General features: G+C 35.5%; 1 long non-coding RNA gene across 1 annotated transcript in view; it reads left to right on the top strand.

Annotated features, from left to right (window-relative positions):
• The window catches only part of LOC103231238 (uncharacterized), a 60911-nt gene extending 39032 nt beyond the window's left edge, over positions 1-21879 (top strand). Inside the window, exon 4 of the long non-coding RNA XR_012091797.1 lies at positions 21186-21879. This is a non-coding gene — a long non-coding RNA (uncharacterized lncRNA). The remainder of the gene's footprint in view (positions 1-21185) is intronic.
• The last annotated feature ends 1096 nt before the right edge of the window (positions 21880-22975 follow it).

Below are 22975 nucleotides of genomic sequence, written 5' to 3'. Positions count from 1 at the left end.
AGAGGGAGAGGATTATCAGTTGTGTGTGAGGCCGTGTGCACACTGTTGGAGGCAGAAGTTTAAAAAGACAAACTGAGTAAGTTGGAAATGGGGAAGCCCAATGCTGACACTAGCCCAGGTCAATACATATTGAACCATGAATGTGTTAATCACTGTGTTAACACACTTTGTGTGCATTATTTCATTTTCTCCTGTTTATCTTCTCCTCCTTAACAAGTTGTTGTAATCCTCACAACAACTTTATGAATCAGGTACTCTTGTTTTCTAATTTTACAGATGAGGAGGCTGTGAGTTAGAGAAGTTATGTAATTTATCTAAGGTTACATGCGTGGAAAATGAAGCCAGGATAAAAATCCTCATCTAACTCTGTATTATATCACTTTCATGAAAAAAGTGCTTACTGTGTGAGGTTCTCCAGTTTGATAGATGATGACCCCATTTCCTAGTCAAGATTCCATATGCATATTCTGGCAATTCCACATGTATTCATGAGAACTGTGGGTCTGATTGTTTGAGATTAAGATGTTATCTTTATGCAGTCCGTTTTCTTATCTGAAAAATGAGCATGATGATGATGATCTTCAGTACCTCTTGGTCTGATAGTTTTCAAAATGGTTTGGAGAATAAATGCCTATGTGGAAAATAGGTTTAGATGCTTTATTGGCGATAACTGTTCACCATGCCTTCCAGCAAGATTCCCAAGTACTTTGTCTAAGCCAGGCATCCAACATTGCCGGTAACGTATTGAGTTCTAGAGTAGTTCTAGTCTAATTAGGTACACAGTACTATTCTAAATAGGAATAAGGCAAAGGTTGAATGTTGCTTCGTAGTGGTTGCTAAGGTTGATGATCTAGAAACACTGATCATGTGGGAGAGTGTACGTATTTAATACCACAGATATGCTTTCTGGTTTAATGGTTAAGAGCAAGTAGGCATCTTAGGCATTTATATGTTCGTTTTATTTTATGCCAAGGGAAGACTTGGATAACTTGGATGTCAGAAGATCTCATCTCATGTTCCCAGCTACTTTCCTAGAAACCAATCCACCTGTTCCATTAAGACAGACCTTTGGGCCGGCCACGGTGGCTCACACTTGTAATCCCAGCACTCTGGGAGGCTGAGGGAGGCAGATCACCTGAGGTCGGGAGTTTGAGACCAGTCTGACCAACCTGGAGAAACCCCATGTCTACTAAAAATACAAAAATTAGCCAGGCGTGGTGGCAGATGCCTGTAAGCCCAGATACTTGGGAGTCCAGGGCAGGAGAATCGCTTGAACCCAGGAGGCAGAGGTTGCGGTGAGCTGAGATCACGCCACTGCACTCCAGCCTGGGCAACAAGAGTGAAACTTTGTCTCAAAAAAAAAAAAAAAAAAAAAAAAAAAGACCTCTGGGTCTAGACTGTGGTTGCATGGTTGTCTGAGTAAGACCATTGTAGGTATGATTCACCTAAACAGCGTACCATAAGTTAAAAAGGAGTGGCCTTTAGCCACAAAGACCCAAGTCTTAGGGAGTCTTTGAAAGGAGAAACGAGAAAATACCTGGGTATGTTCCTTAGGAATTGTAACATGCCCAGGTGTTTCACTGCCTAAAGGAAAAGCCTAGCCATCTTGTGTCCCAGCTTCAGTTTGCTCCCGTTCCCTTTATCCCAACAAAATTACCCCTAACCATGCCTCCCAGTTTAGCTTCCCAGGTTGCTGCTTTCTCATTCTCTTTCCTTAAGGTTCACATCTGACTCTCCTCTAAAGTATGGAATAAGACCCACATTATCCCTTTGCCCGACTGATTCTGTCGACTATGAGACAAGATGCTATGACAGGAAGTACTCGGGCTTGAAGTTAACTGCACTACAGGTTAAATCCTGAAATCCTGACTCAGTAGCATTTTGTCTTTGCCTCCTTTGCCAAGTTTTCTAGCTTCATAAAAATGTCACTTCCCCCATCTCCCAAAGGCATGGAAAAACTGAAATTACATGTATAATATCAGATAACATATCTCGGTAGACTTGCAGTTGGTGCTCATTAAATGTGAATTCCTCACTGTTTACATGCACACCTCATTTTATTGCATCTCACCTTATTGTGCTTTGCAGATATAGCATGTTTTTTACAAACTGAAGATTTGTGGCAGCCCTGCACTGAGCAAGTCCATCAGTGCCATTTTTCCAAAAGCGTGTGCTCATTCTGTGCCTTAGTGTCAGTGTTTTTAACAATAAATTATTTTTTAATCAAGGTGTGTACTTTTCTAGATATAATGCAGTTGCACACTTAATCAACTTCAGTATAAAATAAATATAACTTTCATATGTACTGGGAACCCAAAAAATTTGTGTGACTCCCTTTATTGTGATATTTGCTTTATTGCAGTGATCTGGAAGCAAACCTATAGTACCCTGAGGTCTGCCTCTCAGTGCAGAGCTTACAGATGCACCTTCTTTTCCTCTCCACTTCCTTTATGAAAGAAATGCAGAATGTTTGTCTTCTATGCCACTTACTATAGGAATCAGGCACTTAATAAAAACTGCTAATCAACAGGATGGAAAAATTAACTAATAGATCCCTTCACAGACACATGCAAAGTTTTAAAGGATGGCCAATACGTGACCTCCTTGGGAGGCAGAGGGCAAAAAACTGAAGTTTCTCTTATTGGGGAAAGTTTCTTCTTCTTCTTCTTCCTCTAGTAATAATAATATAATTAATTAGCTAGGAAACTTCTTTTAAAAAGCTTCTATACACACTGATGAGAAAAAAATAAGTTTACTAGGACTAAAACAGGGTCCAGAAATAGGAAAGTATTTATTTGAATGGTTTCATTCCCCACCCCAGGGAGGGTATCTGTCATGCAGGATTGGTCTGGATAAGTAAGCTAAAGGTTGAAGTGAGTTCAAAAGAGCTGAACGAGGCTGGAAACACAAACCCAAGCTGTGAACATCACCTGGAGGAGCTCAAAGCACTTCAGTTCTGGTTCTCTTTCTAGACTTTAGAAGAACAAAGGTCACGAAATTTATTATTGGCAAGACTATAAATGTCTAATAAAAATAACTTGATTATGAGCTTTTTGAAAAAACATTTCAGGTTTTACACAAATGCCTAAGCAGAGAGTCTTAGATTTTTTTCTTACTTTGAACATACTCCCCCATTTTCCTGGCAATATATTTCCATGTTTCTTCAAAAAGCCATTCAAGAGTACTTTAAGTAGCAGTTTTAAACCTCCCCCTATTAAAAAAAAAATAAAAAATAAAATATATATATATATAATTGCTTAAGAGAAATGAGATTGCTTTCTGGCTCCTGTAACAATTGGTAATGATGTTTAACAACAGAAACCAAATGGAAGTGCTCAGTCTAAATTCTGCACAGTCATGTCAACAACGAAATTCCTAAGAATTTCTTCCTCATTGTCCCAATGAGGCAGCAGCAGGTTCAGCTACTGGGTGGGCTTTTTGGACACCACCCGCCCCTGGCAATTTACAGCTAGCAAAGAGTTATAGATGGAGTGACAGCTGCCCAAGCCAACATGGTCACACAGGACAGGGCAGCTTTCCTACCCCTGACTGGGCCTCGACCTCATGGACAGGAGTGACATTACAGAATTTGCAAGGTCTCCAAATAGCCCTTCTCCTCCAGGTCACCTTGTCATCTTTTTTGCTTGTGCCAAAGTCCTTCCCAGATGTCTATGCAACGGAAGTAAAATTTATACTCACACAGCCTTAAAATGCTGACATTCCATGTTTACAAGGATTGTTTACTCAGAAAATTAATCAGTTACGGTTTTAAATTTTAATTAAAGAATGTTTTCCGGTGTTATTGCAAAACAGCCAAATGCCCATAAAATGTATGTTTGACTGCTGTTGTGTGTTGTCTTTGGAACAAGGCACAGTCTTGAGATCAATCATGCATGATATTTTTGTGAACTTTTAACAGAACAACCTTTCACATAAATTTGGTTCATTAAAAAATATCCATCAAAATAAAAGTCATTCTGAGAAACTCTCTGGAATTTCCTTTTTCTTCCTAATCGGCAACAAATGCTTTTGTACTTGTTCTGTAAATAAAAATATGGGAGGGAAGTAAGCAGACACTCAGTTGTGCAATAGGCTGCTCTTTGCCAATGAACCGGAAGTAACTTCATAGGAAGTTATCCATTCCACTCACATATTGGTCAAGAGGGAATTATTGGGTCAGTGAACATTGGCATGGTGAAAATATTTTGGTTCCAGATGGTGATGTGTGCGACGCATATTCTTAAGCTTTCCCTTATATTTTTCCATTTTATTTGTTCTTTACCTTGTTTTATTTGTCTGATTATAAAAGAAATATGTGATTCTGATACAAAAAGGAGAAAACTACATGAATTAAAAGTTTTAATAACCTCCCTCTTAATAAATATGATTAACACATCTCTCTATTTTTGTCAATGCATCTACTAAAATCATTTATGTATTTATTTGCATAAAACCCTTATAAATGCCAAATAGCTCACCAAATGTGCATAATTCCTGTCCACTGAGGCTCAAAATCTAGTGCTATAACTACTGACAATAGTTACTATAACATCTCAAATTAAAAGACTATGTACCAGCCAAGAAAATTTGCAAAATCTTGAAACCAAATTGATTTATCACAGAATATTTACCACTATAAAAAGCATAATATTACATATTGTTTTATGTTATATATTGCTTAATGACTCTATTATTAATTAGTTTTCTTTTCTGTTTTGTTTTGTTGTTGTTGTTGTTTTTGAGATGCGGGTCTCACTTTGTTGCCCAGACTGCAATACAGAGGCATGATTATTGCTCACTGCAGCATCAAACTCCTGGGCTCAAGGAATCCTCCTGCCTCAGCCTCTCAAGTAGTTGGAGATATAGGTGTTTGTCACCATACTTGGCTAATTTTTTAAACTTTTTGTAGAGACAAGGTCTCACTATGTTGCCCAGGCTGGTCTTGACCTACTGGCCTCAAGAGATCTTCCCTCCTCAGACTCCCAAAGCACCGGGATTACAAGCGTGAACCACCATTCCCAGCCCTTTTTAAAGATTTAACAGGGTATTCTAGAACTCTTCTAATGGCAGTACACATAGCACAACCTCATTCGTTTTCAATATAACCTGTAATACCATTGGATGAGTCCTCAAGTCATGTCTCTACCTTTTGAAAAATAAATCTTTTCACATTGGCTACTGAGTCATTTGGACATGACCCTGGCAGTCTTTCATAATCTCCTTGATATCTGGTATAACAAAGTGTTCTAACACCATCTTGTGTATTTCCTACTCCAGTCATGTAATCAGCCGTTTCTCAAGATGAGCTGGTTCCTTCTAGTAGGGAATTGTACTTAGAGACTGCAATCTGGGACCTAGGAGTGCTCATTGTTACTGGGTTGATCATTGTGTCTTTTTAGTGGAAAAACTAAGAAAATGTTTTGTTTATAAGATAAAATATATTAGGAGTTCATATTAATACTTCCTATTCAAATTCAGGACTATGAGATTATTAGTGAACCTCGTGTACTCTGTTTCACACCAACGCTTCTGATTTTCAAGATCAGTAAGGATGACAGGATTAGAATATCACTTACTTGTTCTTTTTATTCCACATTACCCCCTAGATCTGTCTCAAAATAGCAATATTAACATGACCACCAAAAATATGATTAGTACTACCAGTTAACATCCTTTTGTAATGCAGTCCTTTTTGTTGTTAAGGTATTCTCTAGAGGTGTGTGCAAATACTATATTTTAACAAAAATATATTCTTTCTGGATTGCTACATAATCAGGCAATATGTATTAAGTTTCTTCTAAAAAGAACTCCATATCCATTAATCCAGGAATTATACTTCTAAAACTTTAAAGCAACAATAAAAAATCTGGACAAAACTATTTTCAACAAAAATTTCCTATTTATTAGAAGGAAAAAAATAGAAGTAGCCTTCTGTCCAAAAATATAAAAGTACTTAATTAAATTGTGATGATTCATCCCTTAGAATATTATGCATGTGTTACAAATAAGTGAGAATAAATAACCAATAGAACCAAATGATGTAAGCATTTTTGTAGAAGAGGAAGAAAAGCAGTAGAAGAATGACAGATGTAAAGATATGAAAAATCCCCAAATTATCACTGGAGAGCACTAAAGAACAACGAGAATGTTAGATGAAGCCAGGTAGGGATGGAGGTAGGGGTGGGGGGATCAGGGGAGCTGTGGCTTCCCATTCAAACATACTGGGCTAAGGTCTGAGCTAGCTGAAGATGTCTAAACTATAAAATATTTTTCTTTTTAAATTTTAAACTTTTTATTGAGAAGTAATTTCAAATGCACAGAAAAGTTAGAAGAACTTAATACAAAGAACACCCATATACCATTTAGCCACACTGCATATTCTTTACATTGTATATTATGTTTATCCCATTTGCTTTTTTTCTTTATCCATGTTTGTGTGTGTCAATATGTCTCCATATGTACACATTCACAAAATATATATTTTATTTTTTTTCTGAACCATTTGAAGGAAGTGAATAACCTCTACGTCGCTTGGTGTATTTTTCTTAAGAAGGGAGATATTATATATAACTATAGTGTAGTTATCAAATTCAGTAAATTTGACACTCAAATTTATTTTATTTAACCAATTATCCCTATTCAAATTTTTTTCAATTGACCTTGTTAATATTACTTATAACATTTTTTTCCCTTCAGTGCAGGATCCAGATAAAGGTCAGGTGTTGCTTTGATCTGTCAGAGCTCTTCATATTCCTTCAATCTGTAAATTCTGTTATCTTGTATATTGTATGACATTAACATTTTGAAAAATACAGTATTTGCCCTTTTTGATAGAAAGGGCCTCATTTTGGTTTTTTTGATATTTTGCTATGATTATACTCAGGTTAGGTATTTTAGGACAGTAGTGTGTAAGAGATGTGCTTTCTCATGGCATCACATCTGAGGAAAACAATATCCATTTGTTCCCCATTGGTAATATTAGTTTACATTATCTGTTCAACCAGCTATTTGATTTCTCCACTTTAAAATTACTATATATATATATTCAACTAAAGCAGTCTGTGGGGAGCCATTTTAAAATATTCTGATCCTTATCAAAATGTTTCTTCTGATTTAGCAACAATTGATTGTCCTTGGCTGATTTACTTTTTACTGTAAGAGTTGCTAAATACTGATGTGCCAACCCCAGCTCTCTCTCTCTCTCTATATACACACATACACGTATATATACAAGTATGTATATACATACACACATGTATACATAATATACACATATACATATATGTATACATATATGTATGTATACATGTATACATATAAATAATATATATCAATATCAATATTTATAAAATATTTATACATATTACATATTAATATTTATTTATAAAAGGAAATAACAGCTATGACTATTGATGGTATCTTGTATGGATACACAGTTCCCAGACTCTTACCATAAAGTAACTACTTTTGTTATTACTTGAAATCATAAGGTCCCAACATATGTATGCATATATACATACATATATACACATATATACATATATACATACATATATACATACGTATATATACATATATATACATATATTTGTGGTTTTTTGTTGTTTTTTCTTTGAGATGGGGTCTTGATCTGTCACCCAGGATGGAATGCTATGGCACAATCTTGGCTCACTCTAACCTCCACCTCCCAGGCTCAAGCCATCCTCCCACCTCAGTCTCCCGAGTAGTTGAGAGCACAGGCACACGTCACCATGCCCAGATAGTTTTTTGTTGTTTTCTTTTTTTTTTTGTATTTGTGGTAGAGATGGGATTTCACCATGTTGCTTAGACTGTTCTCAAACTCCTGAGCTCAAGCGATCAAACCGCCTTGGCCTCCCAAAATGCTGAGATTGCAGCATGCGAGCCACCATGCCCAACCTCTTTCTATATATTCACCAATTAACAATGACTATCCCGCTGAACACAGATCCCTCTTATCTGTGCTATTTGTCAATTTATTATCTATATGAACTCATAAATTCTGATTTTTCAATGGCATATCGTTTGTTCCTATAATTTATTATTTTAGATGCTGCAAGTGTTTTCAACTATTTGACTAGGGGAAACCACATCAAGCTGCCTTCAGTGTCCTTGTGATGTATCTGCAATTGTTCTTTCCTTAAATACTTTTCTTTACTTTTACACATAAAAAATGTTCTAGGCTGGACTAGGTGTTGTGACTCACACCTGTAATCCCAGCACTCTGGGAGGCCGAGGTGGGTGGATCAAGAGGTCAGGAGTTCAAGAGCAGCATGGCCAAGATGGTGAAACCCTGTCTCTACTAAAAAAAAAAAAAATATCAAAAAATTAACTGGGTGTGGTGGCAGCCACCTGTAATCCCAGCTACTCGGGAGACTGAGGCAGGAGAATTAATTGAACCTGGGTGGCAGAGGTTGCAGTGAGCAGAGATCATGCCACTAAACTCCAGCCTGGGCAACAGAGTGATATTCCATTTCAATTAACAGCAACAACAAAAAAGTTGCAGGCTCATTTTGTACTTATCTTGTCAAGTGTCAGAATCACCCATTCTCCAAGGATCCCTGGCTTTTTTTTAGTGAGGCATTGGAGGCCAAGATACCAGAGGTAGGTACGCTCGTTGTTCCTGAAATGTCTTTGCTGCATGTGGGCTATGAACTCTTGATACTGGCAACCTGACACTCCCTACCAAAACAAAGATCTACACTGAGAAGAAACTGTCAGAAATATCTCCCTAATTGGACAAGACAAGGATGGTAGACATCAGCCGTGAAATAAACTGTCAGATTAAAACTGTGGAAAAGAGCTGGGGAGGCAAACTTTCCAAAGAGGCATATAATCTTATTATTTTGTGGAAACAATAAAAGAGGTTTCTCTGGAACTATGACGCTGGGTAAATTATGCATGTGCAGACCTAGTATCCAAAAATTAAAGATAAACTAGGTGTCTAAAACTTGAGCAATAGAAAATGATGGCTTTCAAATTCATAGATGTTGCTTATAAATTAAAGAAAATAAAGAAAAGATTATCCCTAAAGACCACAAAAAAATTCTAGGAAGATATGTTCACAAAGCAGATAAATGCTGATGTTTTAAAATAAACTAAATGAAGTAAACAAATTAGGAAAATGGCAGATGCTATGTATGATATGACAATAAAAATTAAAATTAAATAAATTCAGAGATGAGGTGATCTGATAAAAAGATTTAAAGAGAAGTGACAAATAAAAAAAATTGCAAAGGAAAAACAAATGTCAAAGAATTAATAATTTTGAAAACACAAGAACAATTAAACATAACAAGAACTTAAAAGAAGTGTAAGATGAAGAAGGAGGAAAAAGAAAAAAATTAAGGTCAAAAGATGTAAAGAGAGAAATAAAAAGGATTTGAAACAAAAAGAAGGCAGGCTAAGAAAATCTAACATACATATAATAGGAGTCTTGAAATAAAAAAAAAACAAAAATGCAAAAAAATTCAAAAAACTAGAATTCAAGAAAATGACCAAAAATAAAAGATTGCATATTAATATTTATATATGACATACAAATATGTCAATATCAATATTTATTTATAAAAATATTTATACATATTACATATTAATATTTATTTATAAAAGGAAATAAAAGCTATGACTATTGATGGTATCTTGTATGGGTACACAGTTCCCAGATTCTTACCACAAAGTACCTACTTTTGTTATTACTTCAAATCGTAAGTTCCCAACATCTAGTAGGAAAAATAAATCACACACAATTTGAGGTCATAGGGAGGATACCAGGAATTTGCTTAAAAATTGGGAGGGTAATTAAGAGCTGAGGTTCAGTCACTGAGAAAAAATTTTCTAAGGAAGGAGTAAGGCGTCATTAGACATGAAAAACTAAATATGGGATCTTGGCAAATCACCAAGCTTCTTCGACTCTAAGAAAGCATAGTTTCCTTATGAAACTGAGATTCAAATATCAATATATTTTGTCTATTTAACTGGATAGTTATGATGACCAAACTAGTTAATAAGTGTGAAGTGTGAAGGTGTTTTTTTTCTTTTTTTTTTTTTAATCAGTTGTTTGGTTTACTAATTTCAAGCTTTATTAAGATAGGATTGAAAAATAAAAATTGTAAATATTTATGCTGTACAATGTGATGTTTTGTTACATGTGTACATCATGAAATGATTACCACAATCAAGCTAATTAACATATCCATCACCTCATATAGTTTCCTTTTTTTTTTTTTTTTTTTTTTTTTAAGATGGAGTCTTGCTCTGTCACCAAAGCTGGAGTGCAGTGGCACCAACTCAGCTCACTGCAACCTCTGCCTCTTGGGTTCAAGCGATTCTCCTGCCTCAGCCTCCCAAGTAGCCGGGACTACAGGAGACCATCCCCGTGCCTGTTAATTTTTCTGTTTTAAGTAGAGATGGGGTTTCACCATATTGGCCAAGCTGGTCTTGAACTCCTGACCTTGTGATTCACCCTTCTCGGCTTCCAAAAGTGCTGGGATTACAGACATGAGCCACCACGCCAGGCCAGTTTTCATTTGTGTGTGTGTGTGGTAATAACATTTAAGATCTACTCTCTTAGCAAATTTTGTGCATACAATACAATGTGAAGGTGTTTTCACAAATATAAAAAAGCAAAAATTCCATTTTTGTTCTCACTAATTGTTAATTGTTATTCTTTTCATAACTCCAAACAAAGAAATCTTTAAAAAGATATGTGAAGATTCTACTTCTAAATAAAAACTAGATATGACATCTGGCTCCCTCCTCCAAGAACAATCCAATATAAATTTTAGAGGGAAAATAACTAGAGAGAAATAGTGAAATTATATTCTCAGATAGCGGAGTACTGTTTTGAAGTGGTGTGTATGAGGTGATTGCTTTGCCATCCCCAGGTAGGAAGCATCCTGGCATAGCTATGATGTGTTGAAATAGGAATGGTAGTCCTGAAATTCTGATATTGTTCTTCTGTCATGGCCTTGGAACAAAATATATCTACTGCCACATTTGTGGTAGCTCTGGTTCACATGTCCTCAAGAGTTATATTAGGTCAGTCTTGAACATAGCTGGGAAAAATGGGACAGAGGGAGTAACTAACTCCAAGTAGTAAGTTGTTTATACCCTCCATCAAATACCCCTGGGCTAAAGAAATATAATTGGAGATTATAGTCTACAATTTCATTTATCTTTCCCAAAAAGAATAAAGTCTTGCCTAAGCAGTTGATTATGGGAAGTGATATGATTGAGTGTTTCCTGGAGCCAGTCTTTATTCCATCACTTTCTGCTACTTTTCTTCTCCCCGTCTTCCAGTGACTTTATTGGGGCTGACTTACAGTTGGGCCTAACTTTACACATTATGTATTACCTGAAAGAGTATTCGATACTTCTAGGGGAAAATAGACGCAAATGTCAAAATAACAAGACATTTGAGGATCCAGTCTTTTTCAAATGAATATCAACTGAATGATATATTTCATTAAAAGTAGAAAAATAGGCAAAAAAATTTAAAAGGAGATTAACACAATAAACATACAAGAAAATATTAGCAATATGGGACTAAAATATTCAAATAATCAAGCAGAAACATTAATAATAAAAAAATAATAGTTGTAATAAATAATTCAATAGACAGAATAAAGAGAAAAATAAATATAGTAAGGGAGTATATTTGTAAAATGGAAAATCAGATTACAGAGAACTTCCAGAAAAAATAAAAGGAAAAATAGTTAAAAATATAAAAATAAAAGCTAAAAGATGTGGAGGATAAAAAAAAGAAGATCTAACATCTAGAAGATCGTGTGTCAGAAAGATTAATGTAAATAAAGAAAAGGAAATATTTTAATAGGAAATTTTCTAGAATACATATAAAGTGTAAACTTAGATCATAAGGAATTTACAGTGTCATACCTAAAATTTAAGAATAAGCAGAGACAAATAACCAAAATCTAAAATTACAGAACTAGAAAAAGATTTATATACAAAGTAAATCCTATGTAAAGAAAAAACAGAGTTATATCATATTTTTTAAATAACAAAACAATGCAAAATGACAATAAGTAGTTTTTTCAAAGTAAGGAAGAAATATGACCTAGAATCAAAGCTGTCATATTAACCAAGCTATCATTCAAATATGAAAGCATAATTTAAAAAAAACTGTTAATTGTATTTTTTGTTACAAAAGACTCATTAAAATTTAGAATAAAATACTTAAATAAGAATAAAGACAAATCCATGTAATACTGCAAAGATCTATGAAGTAAAAATGATAAAACATCCAGAAAAAAGTTTGTTGATAATAAAACAAAATAAAGCTAGAGCAAACAAACAAAACAAAACAAAAACGAAAAACAAAAAACTAAGATGTATTTACCATAACCCAGAAATAAAAAGACTTTATCATATTGCATTAGTCTGTTTTTACACTACCATGAAGACATGCCCAAGACTCGGTAATTTATAAAGAAAAGAGGTTTAATTGCCTCACTGACTCACAGTTCCACACGGCTGGGGGAGCCTCAGGATACTTACAATCATGGCAGAAGGGGAAACAGTCACATCTTACATGGTAGCAGTCAAGTCAGAGCACGTGTGTCAGCGCAGAAAAACTACCATTTATACAACCATCAGATCTTGCGAGAATTCACTCACTATCATGAGAACAGCATGGGGGAACCCACCCCTATAATCCAATCACTTTCCTCTCTCCACACTTGGGGATTACAGGTCCCTCCCTAGACAGGTGAAGATTACGAGTCTCATAATCGGTTTTGAAATGTGAAGATACGGGATTTGGGATGAGCCGGGGATGGAATGATACGGTTTGGCTCTGTGTCCTCACCCAAATCTCATTTTATAGCTGCCATAATTCCCACATGTTGTTGGAGGGACCCAGTGAGAGATGATTGAATCATGGGGGTGGGTCTTTCCCGTGCTGTTCTTGTGATAGTGAATGAGTTTCATGAGATCTGATGGTTTTAAAAACGGGAATTTCTCTGCACAAGCTCTCTCTTTGCCTACTGCCATCCACATAAAATGTGAATTGCTTCTCCTTGCCCTCCTCCCTGATTGTGAGGCCTCCCCAGCCATGTGGAACTGTAAGTCCAATAAACAGCATCATTCTTTTGTAAATTCCCAGTCTCAGGTATGTCTTTAATCAGTAGCATGAAAACAAACTAATACAGGTTATTAATCCATTTTCAGATGAATAGTTTGCAAATATCTTTTTTCCATTCTGCGAGTTTTCTCAATTTGTTTTCTTTGCTGTGCAGAAAATTTTTAGTTTGATGTAATCCCAGTTGTCTATTTTTGCTTTGATTGCCTGTGCTTTCGAAGTCTTACACAAACTATCTTTGCCTAGACCAATGTCCTAGAACATTTCTCCAATGTTTTCTTTGAGTAGTTTTGAAATTTCACTTCTTAGATTTAAGCGTTTAATCCATTTTAATTTTTTTTTTGTGATGGTGAGATACAGGGATCTAGTTTCATTCTTCTACATATAGTTACCCAGTTTTCTCAGCACTATTTATTGAAAAGATGGTTCTTTTCTCTTAGTACGTTCTTGGCACCTTTGTTGAAAATGAGTTCATTGCAAATGTGTACATTTATATCAGGTTCTCGGTTTTGTTCCACTGCTCTATGTGCCTGTTTTTATGACAATATCATGCTGCTTTGGTTGCCAGCACTTTGTAGTAAGTTTTGAATTCAGGTAACGTGATGCCTCCAGTTTTGTTCTTTTTCTCAGGATTGCTTTGGCCCTTTGTGGTCTTTTGTGGTTCCATATACATTTTATATATATTTTTTTCTATTTCTGTGAAGAATGTCATCGGCATTTTGATAGAGATTGCATTGAATTTGTCTACTACTCTTAGTAGTATCATCATTTTAACAATCGTAAGTGTTCCAATCTATAATCATGGAATATCTTTCATTTTGTTTGTGTGTAAACCTCTATTTCTTTCACCAGAGTTCCATTTTTTTTTAATGTAGTTCTTTCACTTTCACTGAATTTACTTCTAGGTATTTTGTATTTTCATAGCTATTTTAAATGAAATAGCTTTCTTGATTTCTTTTTCAGATTGTTCATTGTTGGCATATGTAAATGCTACTGATTTTTCTATGTTGATTTTGTATTCTTCAACTTTATGAACTGACATCAGTTTTAACAGTTTTTTGGTGGAGTCTTTTGGATTTTCTAAGAATAAGATCATATTGCCTGCAAACAAGGCTAATTTGATCTATTCCTTTACAATTTGGATACCCTTTCATTCTATTGCTTAATTGTTCTGGCCAGGGCTTCCAGTATTATGCTGAAAAATAGTGGTGAAAGCGGGCATCCTTGTTGAAAAAATGGGATAGAAATTATGTTTAATTGAATTTAAAGCTCATGCTTCAAAGGACGCTATCAGGAAAGTAAAAATATAACTCAGCAAATGTGAGAAAATATTGGTAAGTTATATATCTAATAAGGACTTGTAGCTAGAATATATATAGAACTCCTACGACTCAATTAAAAAAAAAAAAAAAAAAAAAAAAAAAACAAACTCCAAAGACCCCAAAATGGGCAAAGGATCTAAATTGACATTTCTCTTTAAAAAGTTACACAAGAGTCAATTAGGATATAAACAATGTTTAATATAATTAGGGAGCAGCAAATCAAAACTACAGTTAAATATCATTTAAAGCACAGAATGGATAGAATTATAAAAGCAGAAAACAGCAAGTGTTGGTGAGGATGTGGAGAAATCAAAATCTGCACACATAGCTGGTGGGAATGTAAAATGGCACAGCCATTTTGGAAAACAGTCTGGGAGTTTCTTACAAAATTCAACTTAGAATTAACACATGTCCCAGCAATTCTATTCTTAGATACATACCCAAGAAAAATTAAAATATATGTCTACACAAAATATTATACAGAAATATAAATAGTAGCATTACTCATAATAGCCAAAATGTGTAAACAATGCAAATATTAATCAATGAATGATTGGATTAACAGATTGTTGTATATCTAAACAATAGAATATCATTCAACTATTAAAAGAAATGAAGTATTAACACACGGTGTGATATAAATGAATTTGAAAAAAATGAAGTATGTTAAATTAAAAAAACCAATAATGAAATACCACAAATGATATGATTCCATGTGTATAAAATGTCCCCAAATGACAAATCTGTCAAAATAAGTAGATAGGCGGTTGTCTAGTGCTTGGGGGTGACAGAGAATAGGAATTGACAGCTATTGAGAATAGGGTTTGGGGGCTATGAAAATATTCTAAAATTACATTATGATGACAGTTGTATAACTCTGTGAATGTACTAAAAACTATTAAATTGTACACTTTAAGTGGGTAAGTTGTATGATTTATGAACTATATCTCCATAAACCTGTTACAAAACAGATATACAAATATTATCAACTATCTGCTAGCAACTTAGAAAACTGAGATACATGAACATATCTCTAGTAAAATGTGACTTATAATTAATTCATGAAGCAATAATAAAGCATAATTAGTCCCGTGGTTTTTAAAGAAACTAAATAGTGATTTAAAATTTTCTCACAAGAAAACTCCAGACCTTGTCTACTTTAAAGTTGAGATCTACAAAACTTTAAAAATAAAAGGATCATGGACCAATTTATTCTGTGTTCAGCATAAGCTTATTACCAAACCCAAAAATGTTACAGAAAGACAAAAAATTGTAGACCCATACTTTTTAATAAATATAGGTATAAAAATTCTAAATATAAAAAATTTAAATTAAGTCCAACTCTGGAGAAAAGATAATATAGCAAAACCAAATTGGATGTATCTTATATATTAAGAATTACTCAACATTAGAAAATTCACTAATGTGATTCTTTTAATATGTTATTGTTACTGTAATGTATGTTTTTAATACGTTACTGAGTTACCACCCATTAACATTTAATACGTTACCACAGTAAGATATTAAAAGAAAACATCTCTAAATAAATAAAGCATTTGACAACATTTAAAATAATTTCTTTTTTAAAATAATTTCAATGATTATTTTAGATATGAGAGTACATGTGCAGGTTTGTTACACGGGCATATTGGGTTTGGGGTACAAATCCTATCACCCAGGTAATGAGCATATTACCCATAGATAGTTGATCAACCCTTACACAACTCCTTCCCTCCTTGATATGGTTTGGGCCTGTGTCCCCATCAAATTTCATGTCAAATTGTGGTCCCCAATATTGGAGGTTGGGCCTGGTGGGAGGTGGTTCCTTCATACATGTGGATTTCTTGTGAATGGTTTGGCACCATGGCCCTGGAGCTGTTCTCATGATAGTGAGTGAGTTCTCTCGAGACTTGGTTGTTTAAAAGTGTGCAGCACCTACCCCTTGGTCTCTCTTGCTCCTGCTCCCATCATGTGAGGCACTTCACTCCCCTTTCAACTTTTGCCATGATTGGATGCTTCCTGAGGCCTCCCCAAAAACAGAAGATACTATGCTTGCTATACAGCCTGCAGAAGCATGAGTCAATTAAGCCTCTTTTGTTTACAAATTACTCAGTCTCAGGTATTCCTTGGTAGCAAGATGAGAACAAACTGATACAAAGAAAATAGTACTAGGAGTAGGATATTGATATAAAGATACCTAAAAATGTGGAAGCAGTTTTGGAATTGGGTACCAGGCAGAGGCTGAAAGAATATGAAGGTCTCAGAAAAAGATAGGAAGATGAAGGAAAGTTTGAAACATCTTAGAGACTGGCTAAATGGTTCTGACCAAACTGCTGATAGAAATGTACACAGTGAAATCCAGGGTGAGAAGATCTCATATGGAAATGAGGAACTTATTTGGAACTGGAATAAGAGTCACTTTTGTTATGCCTTAGCAAAGAACTAGGCTGTATTGTGTTCCTCCCCTAGGGATATGCAGAACTTTAAACTTGAGAATGATGATTTAGGGTATCTGGCAGAATAAATTTATAAGAAGCAACATGTTCAAGACATGGACTGGCTGCTTCTAACAACCTATGTTCATATGCATTAGCAAATGGCATAAACTTGGAACTTATATTTAAAGGGAAAGCAGAATACAAAAGTTTGTAAAATTTGAAGAGTGGCCATGTGGTGAAAAAGAAAAATCCATTTTCAGGGTAGGAATTCAAGCAGACTGCAGGTATTTGCAAAAGCAAAAAGGGGCCAAGTGCTAATAGCCAAGACAATAGGGAAAAGACATCCAAGGCATTTCAGAGATTTTCAAGGCAGCCCCTCCCACCACAGGCCTGGAAGCCTAGGAGGACTGAATGGCTTCATGGGCCAGGTCCATTGTCCCACTGCCCTTCACAGCCTTTGGATACTGGTCCCTGCATCCCAGCCATTCCAGTTTTAGCTATGGCCCAAAGGAGCCCAAGTACATTTCAGGCCACTGATTCAAAGGGTGCAAGCCACAAGCCTTGATGGCTTCCATGTGGTGTTAGGGCTGCAAGTATACAGAGTGTGAAAGTTGAGGCTAGGGAGCCTCTGACTAAATTTCAGAGGAGATATGGAAAAGCCTGGAATCCCAGGGAGAAGTCTGCTGCAGGGGTGGAGCCCTCATGAAGAACTTCTACTAGGGCAATGTGGAGGGGAAATGTGGGGTTGGAGCCCCCACACAGAGTCCCCACTGGGGTACTGCCTAGCAGAGCTGTGAGAAGAGGGTCACTGTCCTCCAGCCCCAAGAATGGTAGATCCACCAACAGCTTGCACCTTATGACTGGAAAAGCTGCAGGCACACAATGCCAGCACTTGAAAGCAGCCATGGGGTCTGAAACCTGCAAAGCCACAGGAGCAGAGCTGCCCAAGGCCTAAGAAGGCCACCTCTTGCATCAGTGTGCCTTGGATGTGTGACATGGAGTCAAAAGAGTTTATTTTGAAGCTTTAAGATTTAATGACTGCTCTGCTGAATTTCTGACTTGCACAGGGTCTCTAGCCCATTTCTTTTGGCTAATTTCTCCCTTTCGGAATGAAATTATTTACTCAATGCCTATACCACATTCTTGAAAGTAACTAACCTGTTTATGATTTTAGAGGCTCATAGGAAGAAGACCCATATGTCAGATGAGACTTTGAACTTTGTAATTTTAAGTTAATGCTGAAATGAGTTAAGGTTTTGGGGGACTGTTGAGAAGGGATAATTGCATTTTGCAATATGAGAAGGACACAAGGGAGCCCAGGGGCAGGATATGATTTGAATCTGTGTCCTCACCAAATCTCATATTGAATTGTAGTCCCCAATGTTGGAGGTGGGGCCTAGTGGGAGGTGGTTGAATCATGAGGGTGGATTTGTCATGAATGGCTTAGCACCATGACCTTGGTGCTGTTTTCATGATAGTGAGTGACTTCTCGTGATATCTGGTTATTTGAAAGTAAGGAATATTCCCTTCCTTGTTCTTTTTTGCTCCTGCTGCTGGCATATGGGATGTCTTGCATGTCTTTTACTTTCTGCCATGATTGGGAGCTTTGTGAGGCCTCCCTGAAGGCAGAGGCCACTGTGCTTCCTCTGCAAGCTGCAGAACCATGAGCCAATTAAACATCTTTTATTCATAAATTACCTAGTCTAAGGTATTTCTTTGTAGCAATGTGAGACCATAGCATTCCACAGTGTTACTTCTTCCCATCTTTATGTCCATGTGTACTTAATGTTTAGTTTTCACTTATAAGTAAGAACATGCAGTATTTGGTTTTCTGTTTCTACATTAATTCTCTTAGGATTATGGCCTCCAACTGTATCCACATTACTGCAAGAGACATATTTTGTTCTTTTTTTGTGACTGCGTAAATACTTCATGGTATATATGCACCACATGTTCTTTATCCATTTCACCATTGATGGGCACCTAGGTGGACTCCATGTCTTAGCCATTATCAATAGCATTGCAATTAATGTAGGAGTATATGTGTCTTTTTGGTAGAACAATGTTTTCTTCTGTATATATACCCAGTAATGGGATTGCTGGGTTAAATACTTGCTGTTTTAAGTTTTTTGAGAAATCTCCAAACTACTCTCCACCATGGCTGAACTAATTTACATTCCCACCGACAGTGTATAAGTATTCGCTTTTCTCTGCAGCCTTTGCCAACATTTGTTATTATTTGACTTTTTAATAATAGCCATCCTGACCATACCAATAACAAGTCATAAAATTTAATTGGTAATAAAAAAACCTGCCAACCAAAAAAAGCCCTGGACTAGATGGTTCACAGATGAATCCTATCAAATATACAAAGAACCAGCACCAATCCTACTGAAAGTGTTCCAAAAAATTGAGGAGAAGGGACTCCTTTCTAACTCATTCTGTGAAGCTAGCATCAGCCTGAGACCAAAATCAGGAATAGACACACACACACACACACACACACAAACTTTAGACAAACAGCCCTGATGAACAATTCTTAATAAAATTCTAGCAAACTGAATCCAGCAGAACATCAAAATGTTCATACACCATGATCAAGTGTTATTCCTGGACTACAAGGCTGTTTCAACATATGCAACCAGTAAATATGATTTTTCATGTAAACAAAATTAAAAACAAAAAACACATAATCATCCCAATGAACATAGAAAAAAGCTTTAGGTACAATTCAATACCTGTTTATGATAAAAAAAAAAAAAATCTCAACAGACTGGGAAGTGAAGGAACATACTTCAAAATGGTAAGAGCCATCTATGACGAACCCAAACCCAACATCTTATGGAATAGCCAAAAGCTAGAACCAGGTTCCTTGAGAACTTAAATAAGATAAGAATGCCCACTCTCATCACCCCTATTCAATATAGTACTTGAATTCCTAGCCAGAGCAATCAGGCAAGAGAAAGAAATAAAAGACATCCAAGTAGAAAAGAAGAAATAAAATTATCTCTCTTTGATCGTGATATGATTCTATACCTAGAAAACCCTAAATACTCTGCCAAAGGCTCCTAGGACTGATAAACAACTTCAGTAAAGTTTTAAGATACAAAATCAATGTACAAAAATTAGTATTTCTATACCTCAGTAACATTCAAGCTGAGAGTCAAATCAAAAACCTAGTCTCATTTACAATAACCACAAAAAATGGAAATACCCAGGAATACAGCTAACAAAGGAGGTAAAAGATCTCTACAAGGAAAACATAAAATATAGCAAAAAGAAATCAGAGACAACGCAAATAAATAGAAAAATATTCTATGCTCATGGATAGGAAGAATCACTATTATTAAAAAGGTCATACTACCCAAAGCAACTTACAGATTCCACACTATTCCTATCAAATTACCAACATCATTCTTCACAGAATTACAAAAAAACTATTCTGAAATTCATATGGAATCAGAAAAATAGCCAAAGCAATCATAAGCAAAAAGAACAAAGCTGGAGGCATTACACTACCTGCCTTCAAACTATACTACAAGGCTAAAACAAACACATAGACCAATGGAACAGAAGAGACAACGCAGAAATAATACCACACATCTACAGCCATCGGATCCTCAACAAAATTGACAAAAGGAAGCAATGGGGAAAGGATTCCCTATTCAATAAATGGTGCTGGAATAGCTGTTTAGTCGTATGCAAAAGAAAGAAAATGGACCCCTATCTCTCACCATATACCAAAATAGCTCAAGATTAACTAAAGATTTAAATGTGAGACCTCAAACTATAAGAATCCTAGAAGAAAACACAGGAAATGCCCTTGTTGACTTCGGCCTTGTCAGGTAATTGTTGGCTAAGTCCTGAAAAACAATTGCAACAAAAACAAAAAATGGTAAGTGAGACCTAATTAAAGTAAAGAACTACTGCATAGCAAAAGAAACTATCCACAGAATAAACAGACAACCTATAGAACTGGAGAAAATATTCACAAACTATACATCTGACAAAGGTTTAATACCCAGAATCTATAAGAAATTTAAACAAATCAATAAGTAAAAACAACCCTATTAAAAAAAATGGACAAAAAACAGGAAGAGACACTTCTGAAAAGAAGACAAGTGGCCAAGAAATATGGGGAAAAAGGTTCATCATTGCTAATCATCAGGAAAATGCAAATCAAAACTACAACGAGATACATCAGTTAGAATGGCTATTATTAAAAAGTCAAATATTAACTCCATTTCTTTCTTTTTTCTTTGTTTTTTTTTTTTTTTTTTTTTTTTTTTTTTTTTTTTTTTTAAGATGGCGTTTCACTCTTGTTGCCCAGGCTGAAGTGCAATGGCGCGATTTCAGCTCACTGCAACCTCCGCCTCCCAGGTTCAAACAATTCTCCTGCCTCAGCCTCCCGAGTAGCTGGTATTACAGGTATGTGCCACCATACCCGGCGAATTATGTAATTTTTAGTAGAGACAGGATTTCTCCATATTGGTCAGGCTGGTCTCGAACTCCTGGCCTCAGGTGATCCACCTGCCTTGGCCTCCCAAAGTGCTGGGATCATAGGCAAGAGCCACCACGCCCGGCCCATAAGTTCATTTCTGATTAAAGAAACTTAGTCAATTAGTTGCAGAAGGAAAGTTTGTTAACCTGTAAGTTACTTTTAAAAATAAAATAAAAACTTAAAACTTATAGCCATCTAAATAAGAATACTTGAGACTCTCTCCTCTAAAATAGGGGGAAAAATGTATGCCCACAAGCTCTATTTTTACTTCATATACTATAGAAGAACCTAGCCAGTGAAATAATACCAAAAAAAAATGTCATTGGCAAAAAAGTTGAAACAGATGAAATAAAATTATTGTTTTAAATGATATACTCATTTATATATGAAAGTCAACAAATAGCTAAAGGCAAATTATTAGAAGTAATGAAGAGTTTAATAAGGTTGCCAGATACAAAACAGGATAGGGTTATTTTCAAGATCTTAGATTTTTCTTCAGAGTGGTGTATTCGTTAACGCTTATTATACTATTAAAATATAACTAAATAAATATGGGCTATGCATTGACCCATGATTCAAATGTGTCGTGATTCAAGCATTATATTTAATTTAATTCTTGTACAAAGACCCAAAATTGCGGTGGGGAGGGCGGTGGGAATCATTTCAGAAAACCAACCTACTACGTATGTGTTGTCATAAGTAAGTGTTACAGTGAAGCTTAGTGATATGCCATAAATAAATTTCATTTATTTCTGAATATTGAGAGTCTGAGGAAGCAGAGGTCTGCAAAATGGGCAAGTATATTTGTTGTATATATGACATCAAAATACCTACTGATTTCATCATTCAATAAAAAACATCAAACGATTATTTGGCACAAGGTAAACAAAAATAGTTCTTGAATTGGTTGTGCAGGCATTTATGAATAATAATGGTTATGAAAATTGTTTAAAAACTGAAAATGACACTATAAAATTTGAATGCTTCAATTGTGAAAGAAGGTAATTAAGTTTTATTTGAGTTCATGGGCTGAAGAGATCTTTAGTGCTCCATTACCAACCTTAACTCCAAAATTCTCTAGGAAGCATTTTCTTCATTTATCTTTTGGCCAACTCTAAACATCCTCTGTGTTCAGGTAGTATCTGTTATAAACATTAATTTGCACATCAATAATACTTTTGGATACTATTTAATTTCATATTTATTCCTAAAACTGCATTAAGCTATTTGATGTTCTGAGTTATCTTTGTATATCCAGAGTCAAGCAACGTGTCAGGTTCATGTTAAGCATTCACTAATCAATCAATCAATGAGTAACTAAACAGATACATAAATACATTCTCAGTTTACTGGCATATTTTTTAAGGCACACGCACTGTAAACGGATGGTAAAGCTAATCATGTTGAGCAATGCCAAAATATTCAATATCTGAGAAGAGGTGGAATTTTTCCTTTTTGTGCTCACTGGACTCCTACTGACATCAACTTCATTTTTGGATAGAGAATTTGAGTATGCATCTATGGTCCTCTACATCAGTCTCTATTTTTGCCCCAACAAGGAGTAGGATCACTGAAGGGAAGAACTCATGGAACA

This window comes from Chlorocebus sabaeus, chromosome 29 (assembly GCF_047675955.1).
Source record: "Chlorocebus sabaeus isolate Y175 chromosome 29, mChlSab1.0.hap1, whole genome shotgun sequence".
NCBI classification, from domain to species: domain Eukaryota; kingdom Metazoa; phylum Chordata; class Mammalia; order Primates; family Cercopithecidae; genus Chlorocebus; species Chlorocebus sabaeus.
This window is presented reverse-complemented; position numbering and strand designations above follow the sequence as displayed.